At 53.8% G+C, this 9,952-nt stretch overlaps 1 long non-coding RNA gene across 2 annotated transcripts; it reads right to left on the reverse strand.

Annotated features, from left to right (window-relative positions):
- Nucleotides 1-883: 883 nt before the first annotated feature.
- On the reverse strand, nucleotides 884-9,652 carry LOC117802705. Of its 2 annotated transcripts, XR_004626180.1 has the most exons (4): nucleotides 9,259-9,652; nucleotides 8,628-8,855; nucleotides 5,262-5,659; nucleotides 884-5,178 (listed from the first exon to the last, which is right to left on the reverse strand). It is a non-coding gene; the product is annotated as an uncharacterized LOC117802705 (long non-coding RNA). The 2 variants fall into 2 exon arrangements; XR_004626179.1 differs by having other exon boundaries at nucleotides 884-5,659.
- Between the last annotated feature and the right edge of the window lie 300 nt (nucleotides 9,653-9,952).

Raw genomic sequence — 9,952 nt, forward strand, 5'->3', positions numbered from 1 at the left:
TGCTGTCTCCGGGGCGCTCACGCCTGGAAGCCAGCCACTGTGGTGTGAGGAAGTGCGAGCAGCCACGCGGGGAGGCCACGTCCAGGTGGCGGATGGCAAGGGAGGCCCTTGTGGGACTGGCCTTCTCAGGCTGCCGTCCACATAACCGGGCGCACGCACACCCCTTGCCCTCCCCTCCCCCGGAACCCCCTCCCCACCACACATCTACGGCCCCTTCACAGTAACCCACTGCTTTGCGCTGCGTGTTTGCCCCCACCCGAAATTCGTATGTTGAAGCCCTTATCCCCAGTGTGATGGTATTGGGAGGTTGGGCCTTTGAAAAGTAATTAGGTCATGAGGGTGGAGCCCCCATGACGGGATCAGCTCTCTAATAAGAGACACAGAGACATGATCTCTCTCACCTCCAAGTGAACACACAGCAAAAAGGCAACGGTCTGCCAGCCAGACTCCAGGTCAGCAGCAACCTGATCTTGGGCTCGCAGCCTCCAGAACTGTGAGACACAAATGTTTATTGTTTAAGCCCCCAGGTCTGTGGTGTTTGCTACAGCCACTGCTGGGCCAACTAAGACGCCGGCCACCTCTCTCATCCTCCCCTCTTCCCTGGACCCCGTCCAAAAATACACAGGGATGTAATTTTCCTGGAAATGCCCACAGGAGACCTTGAGGGCAGCATCTGAGTAAGAGAGCTGTTGTGGACAAGATTTTGTCTCCCCAGAAATCTAGAAGGGTCCGCCCTAAATCCCACATACGCCTTCTGTTGGCAGCCCTGGGCCGGGCTCACTGCCGGGTGCAGGAAAGTCATCAGCAAAGCCTCCCCGGCTTCCCTGGGTACCCACAGCATCTTATGCCTGCTCCCCCCACCCCGCCCCAGCCTCACGTCTTCCCAAACCACGACTGCCACGGGAGCAGAGTCCACGTCTTCCCATGACTCCTGACTCAACAACAACCACACTTAGCATTTCAGTCACTGTTAATACAAACGATGCGTTTCCTCCCCGGACCCTCATGACAACACATGAGGAGTGTGCCTGCCTTGTTCCCCTTTCACTTGCGGAACCAGCTCGGAGAACAGAGGTGCCTTGCCCAAGGTCACCGAGACAGCGAGGACCAGAGCCGGGACTCAGAGCCAGGTCTGGTGGACTCCAAGGCCGGTGCTCTCTGCCTCTCCACCCCCCATCCCCCCGGAATGATTGATCGCCTTCCAGCTCCCACACTGAACACGGGGCTGAGAACAGAGCAGGCACTCGATAAATATTTGTGGAACTGAACAAAACCTTAGCAAATTCTTGTTGCGTGAATAAACTTCTGATGCAGAATAGAAACCCAACCACCTCAGTGATTTCCAATTCAAACACCACCAAAGGCAGCGCGCATTGTGATGCACTGATGTCTTTTGTTTTTTGGAGGGGTTTTGTTTCCCTCCGCGATGAGGGTTGGCGAGGAGGTACACTAAGTGCCCTGGGGAATCGCTTCAGCACGGCATTTCAGATGTGAGGTGGAGAAGTGTTCTAGAACAAATAGGTTCTGGTTGTCACAGCACCACTGAGAGGGAGGGGGGCAAGGACTCAGGGTCCCACTGAACAGGTGACAAGCCTCAGGCCCCCAGAACCAAGGGACCTGCTTGAGGTCACTCAGAGAGGGAGGGCCCACACCAGCCATCCCGATGCCAAGGCCGGGGTGAGCTATAATTCCTCAGCTCCCTCCACTTCCAAAGTGACTGGCTCAGAACTCCACGGCCTCATAGGAAGGATAGAGGGTGTGGTGCTAGGAAAACGTGGGGCAGCCTCCCTTGATCAAAGGGCCAGGCTCTGGATTCTGGCAGAGACCAAACAGACACACAGGCCTTGTCATCCCTGGTCACCTCCTCCCTCCTCCCCTTCTCTGTTTCCGCAGGCAGCAGGCAGATCATCAGAGCATGTGGACTGAATCTCCCAGAGCCATGCAGCTTTGCAGAGGGAAGGGAGGGAAGTTGGCAGCCCATACGCCCTCTTGGCAGTTGATGACTCTGGCCGGGCCTGGGGTTCTCTGAGGCCCACAGGCCCCCTATCTCGGGGATGGAAGGGAGTGTGATAGAGTGGACCCTGCCCCAGGAAGCCCTCTGATCCTTCAGTTCCTGCGTGAACTTGGATAAATCACACCTCCCTGAACCTCAATTCCCCATTCATCAAACTGGGTTCTTACTCCCTTTCAGCACGACCTCTAAGAGTACAGAGCCATCTCCAGAGATAAAATGGCAATACTTAATGTTATACTTGCTTTATGACTAGCTCCCCAGCCCCTGTTCCTGACTCAAGCTGTCCAAGGCATGTTCTCAGGGCCTGGAGGTCAGTTGCCCTGGCCTGGGCCAGCAAAAGGCCAGCCTGGATGACCAAGTGTGGTTGCCCATGGCAACTGGAATCAGATTGCATCCAAGGGACAAGGTCAAGCCTTAGCTAAGAAGGGAAACAAGCCAGTTTCTCAGAAGCAGCATTAAGCATCAACACAGAAGGGAGATAAGGCAGGGGGTCAGGAACCACAGATAGGAGGCTGGTCAGGAAGCTGGCAGCGGGGCAGTGCACCCGACAGATCAGGAAGAAGACTGTGAATGAGATCCAGGGAATGGCCACTCAGTACAAGGCCTGGCAGGCCACAGCCCACAGAACACGGACCAGGATGCCAGGGGTCTGGGTGGCCAGAGGCTAGAGGGAGACAGGCTTATGTGGCCACAAGAAGACCCAGCACCCCATTTTCAGCCAGAAGTTGAATCCTGGGTCAGCGTGGGAATATTGTGCCCAGAAGTTCTGTGTGCATGCATTTAATTATATATCACCTTGCTCTTAGGGAAAGGATTCAAAGCATACACAAATCCATAAGGAATTTATAACTTGAAATATTATAGTAAAACGTAAACTGGAAATTGATAAGAAAGAAGCAAAACAGAGGAAAGGGCATTAATAAGTCAGAAATCTAGCCAGTTCAGAAATGAGGACGACAAAGTCCTAAATGCTATTTTGAAGGATTAAAATTTTAGATCTGAGCTTCCTGGTAGCAAGTGCGAAAGGAGAAACCTAGTCAGTTACACATTGTCCATGAAATTAAAAAGAAATATATAAAGCCTGATATCTAGAAAAACCATAACTGCCTCTGGTTGTAGAGCAGGAATTTTTCCTGGCAGACTTCATTATAAAATTCTCAGAATTGACACAAAGACAAATCTCATGGAGAGGTGTTCTGGGGAGTGAAATTACATGAACAGACAATGCAATAAGAGCAGTCCTATGGAGACCAAAATAATGTGCAATGGAAATCATCCTCTCCTGGCCTGGCTTAAGGCACAGACAGATGGGGCTGGGTTATTTTAAGCAAGTTGAATTATTGCCGTGACTGCTAATCGCATTGCTGTTCTTTATTTATTCATCTAAAATTTATTTGTGCAACCCACGTTTAGCAAGGACCTAATTAGTACCAGCATTGTATGGGGCATCAAAGAAGCAGTGGTGAGTAGAACAGACATGAACCTTGGCTTCCTGGGGCTTAAGGTCTTAGAGGGGAAGCTGTCGTGAAACAGGCAGTAACAGACCGCCATGTAACAAGGGCCTGACAGGGAACCTGAGCACAACTGGAAGACCAAAGACAGGCCTGATGCTGCAAATCAGGGAAGACTGCCTGGAGGAAGTGAGGCCTGAGGGAGGCCTATAGGACAAGCCAGGTTGGCCAGGGGAAGACTGGCAGGAGAAGCAGCAGGGGCTGGACCACCCGACGTCAGCATGCTCTAAAGCCTCACGCCCCAGAGCTGCCACTGGGAAGGGTCCCTGCCCTGGGAAGGGGCCTCAGAATCCAGCCCTGGGTGGGTTGGGTTTATCATCCAGCCACACTGTCAGACCCACTTCAGGCAAAACCGCGAGTATGCCAAGTTGGGAGCAGATGCCCCAGCGCCCTCTCTGGGTCTTTTCAACTCCTAGGTAGTACTGCTCCCCTCCTTCTCATGGCTCGGCCCTGCTGCCCCAGACTCAGAGATGTGCTCCCTCCTTGAGTTGTTCACAGTCAGGGCAGACTCGGCCGGGGGCGGGGGGCGGCAGCAAGCAGTCCTGCAGCCAAGCCACCTCCAGCTATGAAAACCAAGTGGGTCATTTTAGAGCTGAAAGGGCCCTTTGACACCAGCCAGCCCAACTGCCTCACCTTACAAACGGGGAAACTGAGACCCAGTAGGGGGAAGGGACTTATCCAAAAAGCCACACAGGCTGTGACACCAGAATTCCAGGGGCAAGGAAGAGCAGAAGTAGGGAGGAGACTAGATAAGTTGTCCAGAAGCACTAGGGAGGGAGCACAGAGGAAAATTCCAGAAGAGGTCCAACCAGAGTAGGAGAAAGAGTCCACCGCTCAGGCCATGCCGTCTGGAGCTGTGGTTTTCTCAGCGGTTCAGTAAGGTGGACGTGCCCCATGGGGTTATGGGGGGATGAGAGCACCTTGTAAACTGTAAAGTCCTGTGCATATGAACATGGCACAAGGGGCCAGGAAGAGGGTGAGTCCGCAGATAGAAATAATGGACTCTGAATACCGCTCTGGCGGAAACCCTCTGGCACAGGCATTTACCATCCCTGTCTCCCAGACTAAAGAAACTGAGTTCAGTCACCTGCCCAAGATCTCCGAGCTAGGAAGTGGTGGGGCGGGGATCATGCCCAAGAGGCCCTGAGGCAGACCCAGATCGGAGTGGGCAGAGGGGGCACAGCAGATACCGTTCCCAGGAGACGCAGGGCCCCCCAGGCTCGCACCCTTCCCTTGGAGCCACTCTTGGCCCGGAGCGCGTGAGCCCGGCCGGCTGCCCGGGGGCCGTGGGGGAAAGGTGCTGGGCATGGGGCCCCTGAGAGGACCGCGTGGCATGGCCTGGCTGGCTAGCGACCACAGCATGACAAATCACCCGCCAGCTCAGTGGCACGGAGCCGTCTTACTCTGTGCACGGTTTCTGCGGGTCCGGGGTTCGGACAGAGCGTAACCGGGATGATTTGTCCTGCTCCACACGTCCGGGGCCTCTGCTGAGAAACCTCCGAGAGCTGGGAGGTTAGACGGTGGGGCCCAGCGGGGGCCGGGCCCGGACGTGGCCTCTCCGTGTGGTGCTGACTTCCTCACCACATGGCAGCCTCAGGCCAGTGGTTCTCCTCACCTCCACATGGAGGCTCGGGCCTCCAAGAGCGAATGTTCCTGCCAACAAAATGGAAGGTGCATGGTCTTTCCTGACTCAGCCTCCCCTCTGACATTCTCTGTGGGGTGAAGGGGTCACAAACCTGCCCAGATTAGAGGAATGGGGACACTCCATTTCTCAATAGGAAGAGTGTTGAAGAATTTGTGGCCGTGTCTTTGAGACCACTACAACTGTCACGGTCGCCCAGCAGACTTGAGGGGAGCATGGCCGGGACCCAGCCCTCTGTGACGGCTTTGCAGAGACTGAAGGACTCAGCCAGGGCCACACGGGCCTCCACCTGTGCTGCCGGCCTCCTGCACCCCACCTTTGGCTCAGACTGTCCCCTAGAATGATCGAGTGGTTGGACCAGGCACTCGCGCAAGCAGGACTCCAAATCTCATCTCTGCTGTGGCAGGACGACCTTGAGTGAGTCGTACAACATCTCAGGGCCTCTGGGCTCCTCTCCTGCACAACGGTGGATGCTGCCTCCCTTCCAGGGTTCTGAAGAAGAGTGGAAGAAAGAACATATGGGAAACGCAGACACCCAGTAGGCTCCTAGTGAATGCTGGCTTCCTTCCAGGGAGAATGGGGTGGGGCAGGGGTGCCACATGCGAGGAGAGGATCTAAGGGCCTGACTCACTGGGTTCTCTCCCAGGGACTTAACCAAAGCAGCAAGTCTGCTCCTGAAACTGCAGCGGGCACCCCCTGGGCCTGTGGCTCCTGGCTCTAATTACAGCTTTCTGGACGTGTTTCCTGTGTGGGAGCTGGCAGGTACCTCAGACGAGCCACAGGTAACGAGCAGCCGGCTGCAGGGCCTCCATCCGGGAGGGCACTGACCCTGGAGCAGGCCTGAGCAGGCCCGCCTAGGAAGGCAGAAGGCCCTCAAAGTCACCTGGTCTCACACACACACACACAGGGCCACCACCACAGCCACAGGACCTCCGGGTCCTCCAGTGACAGGACCCTCATTACTTCACGGACAGCGTGCTGACCTCCAGACAGGACGGGAGGTTAGAAGCAAGTCCCGCATCACGATGAAGCCTGCCCTTCAACTCCCAGCTATGGAGCCTCAGGTCCACCAAGAACAACGCAACACAGAATGGAAGAAAGGGGGAACAGTCTCTGGGGGCGGGAGGAACCCGGTTCAAATCCTGACTCTACCATTTTCAATTCTACAAGCTTGCTCAAGTCCCTCTACCTCCTTGAGCCTCAGTTTCTCATCCCTGAAATGAGAATACTCTACCCAGTGAGGGGAGGCTGGGGGCGGTGGGTAGGGTGAAACGCCACAGCACATGTGAGAACACCCGGCACACCACAGATGCCAACACGGTGTTGTCTTCTCCCCCTTCCCTCTTGGACACGTGGCGTTAGGGTGGCCTCTCTAGGCTTAGAGGCCAGAGACACGCTCAGACTAAAGCAAGTGACTTCTGAGAACCAAGGTGGCAGAAGGCCATCGCCTCAGCCACACGGCAGAGCCTCATGGCGTGCTAGAGAGGACCGGGGTGGGGGGCGAGCTTTCCCGTTTCAGCTAGTGCAACTGAATGTCTACTGAGTGAAGAATGGGAGGATGGATGGATGGATGGATGGACAACCGAACAGTTTAAACAAGTTTCTAAACAAAAGCACTAATTTGCAGAGCTATTTGCCCCACGAATCTCAATGCACCTCCCTGCTGATTGTAGCATTAGTCACTGTAGCAAAGACATGGAAACAACCTGAGTGTCCGTCCGTGGACAGATGGATAAAGAAGAGGTGGTATATAGACACAATGGAATATTACTCAGCTATAAAAAAAAAATGGATCTTTCCATTTGCAACAATGTGGACGGACCCAGAGCATAGTAGGCTAAGTGAAATAAGTCAGACAAAGACAAATGGCATATGAGCTCACATATATATGGAATCTAAGAAGCAAAACAAATAAACAAAATCCAAGCTCATAGACACAGAGAACAGACTGGTGGTTGCCAATGTGGTAGGGGCTTGGGGGGGCAAATCGGTGAAGGGGATCAAAAGGTACAAACTTCCTATGAGAAGCAAACTGAAGACTTCAGAGGGGAGGGGGTGGGGGAATGGGATAGACTGGTGATGGGTAGTAAGGAGGGCACGTATTGCATGGTGCACTGGGTGTTATATGCAACTAATGAAGCATCGAACTTTGCATCGGAATCCGGGGATGTACTGTATGGTGACTAACATACTATAATAATAAAATTAAAAAAAAGAATAACAAAAGGTACAAACTTCCAACTGTAAAGAAAAGAAGTCCTGGAGATGTTGTGTACAGCAGGATGACTGTAGGTAAATAATACTGTATTGATATTTGAAAGTTGCTTAGAGAGTAGATCTTAAAAGTTGTTATCCCAAGGAAAAAAAGACAAAAAAAAATCTGTGATTTGTGTATGGTGACAGATGGTACCTAGACTTACCGTGGTGATCGTTTTGTAATATATACAAATATTGAATCATTAAGTTGTACACCTGAAACTAATGTAATCCTGTATGTCAACGATAATCTCAATAAAAAAATACATAAATAAATAATAAACAGGTTTCTAGGTCTAGCCAGGAAACACCCATCCCCTTTCAATGCCAGCCCTTCTGGATGTCATATTTTTGTTGAGAAATTGTGGAGGCAGTGATTTCTAAAATTTATAAGCATCGGGAGAGGCCTTGTAAAATGCAGATTCCTGGGGGCCACCAGCAGAGATTCTGTCTGGGGTGGAGCCTGGAGTCTGCATTTCTAACCAGCCCCAGCCTGCTATTGCTGCTGGTTCACAGGCCACACTTTGAGAAGCTCTGGAATAAAGCAGAACGGCTGACTTAAAAAGACCTATCAGAAAACAGGCCCATGGCCAAGATGGGGTCACCTGGCCTGGGGGGCTTTGGCAGCAAGGGGAAGGAAGAGGCCCCTCCCAGCCCTGGGATGCCAAGGGAGACATGACCAAGTCCACCTCCCACCTCTTTAAATCTCCCACCCCCCGCTCCCTCCCATACTTGGAGCAGCCAGTCTGGGCTCTCTTACGAGGCATGGTGGCTTCATTAGGTCCAGGAGTTCACACCTCCCTGTAGAGGTTCAGCCTGCACAGAAATCCCAATAAATAGATGAGGTGCGCAGGGGTCACGTAGGCCAGCCACCCAGGACAGACCTTCCAGCAGGAGGGGGAAGCCCTGGAAAGAAGGCACCCTAGCCTCCCGGCTTCCCAGACACACACACACACACACACACACACACGCATGCACACACGTGCGTGTATATACATGCAGGGGTGGGGGAAGGCCCAGCCCCTCCCCCAGACACCCTCCTCACTGAGGGTCCTGTGGCTGACAGCCGCAGAGCCAGAGCTCAGGACACAGAGACTTGGCACTGACTTGCTGCATGGCCTTAGTCCCTTTCCGGCTCCGGGTCTGAGCTTCCCTGCCCGAGGTGGTTGGACTTGGCCTTGTCTAGGGAGAGAACTGGTATTACCTGAGCCACCAATGTCTTCGCTTATTCACTCTTTACTTCAACAGATATTGACTGAGCCATGCCTGCAAACCCGGATCTGAGCAATGGCACTGAACAAAAGAGAAAGGAAGCCCGTGTCTCGTGGAGCTGGCCCAGTTCTCGACACCAGATGTTTCATCGCTCCTTGTGGCTTCGCTCCAGACGGCATGGGAGCTGGCTGTCCTTATCCCCCGCGTATAGACGAGGAAACTAAGGCACAGAGTAGGCGGCATTGCTGGGGTGCAGACAGTCAGGGGGTCCATAAACCATCACACAGCCCTGAGACCTCTGCCCCTCACCCTCTAACTCTCCGCTTGGATGGGGGTCCTTCCCGCCCCAGGACCCCTCACCACCACCCGCTGAGGTCCACCACCCCAGAGGGAAATGGAAAAACCAAAGGCCGTGGGAGACAACTGTTCCCACCCAGCCCCAGATCTGGGGATTCGGGGCTGGGCCGAAGCTTCTACAACTGCCCCCCGCCCCGGGAGGGCCATTCCAGTCCAGGCAGCTCCAGCCCTCATGGGGCAGTAGGTGCCCTGAATTCCCCGGTGCTCTAGGAGCCCTGGCAGGTCCTTTTCAGTGCCCCATCCCCACACCCCCGCTCACCACTCACCCCAAAGGCCCGTACATGACCCAAGAGGCAGAACACACGCACAGTGCAGGCACCAGAAAAGGAAGACGAGTTCTGCTTCTGTGCACTTACTCGCAGTTTTGCAATCCAGAAACTAGAAGCAGGCTGTTTCCACTTCCAACACACAGGAAGCTTAGCGTCGCTATGGAAAATAAACTTTATTCTGAGTTACTATGCAGGGTGGGAGCGAGCACCGTGATCTTTTGAGTGCTTGGGGCCCTAAAGGTCTCAGCCGGCCTTGGCCCCGTGCCTCGCCTTCCCACTTTGAAGATGTGCCCAGTTGTTTCCCAGGGCCTGGAACACTTTCCCTCTCCCTTCTGCCTCCCTAGATACGCTCATCTGTCATGGCTCCATTCACCTCCTACGTCCTCAGGAAGCTACCAGAAGCCCCACTGGCTTTCCTGGGTCCCATGGATCCAGCTCCATTTCCAAGAAGCACTGCACTCTTGAACGCGGTGTCCCGCCTCCGGCCGACCGCTGGGACCCTATGGCATCTGACAGGTTAAGGAGGAGCCCGGCTGACAGGAGTCCCAGCAAGGGCCATGTCGGGGACAATCTAACACACCGGTTCTTCCAGAGGCTCTGCAAGGTTAGAAGGCTTTGTTTGCCTTATATACTCTCTTTTCTTTGCAAACAAATGTACAGAGAGGTTTTCCAGAGGCATCAACAAATTAAA

The sequence above is a fragment of the Ailuropoda melanoleuca genome, chromosome 6 (assembly GCF_002007445.2).
Source record: "Ailuropoda melanoleuca isolate Jingjing chromosome 6, ASM200744v2, whole genome shotgun sequence".
NCBI classification, from domain to species: Eukaryota; Metazoa; Chordata; class Mammalia; order Carnivora; family Ursidae; genus Ailuropoda; species Ailuropoda melanoleuca.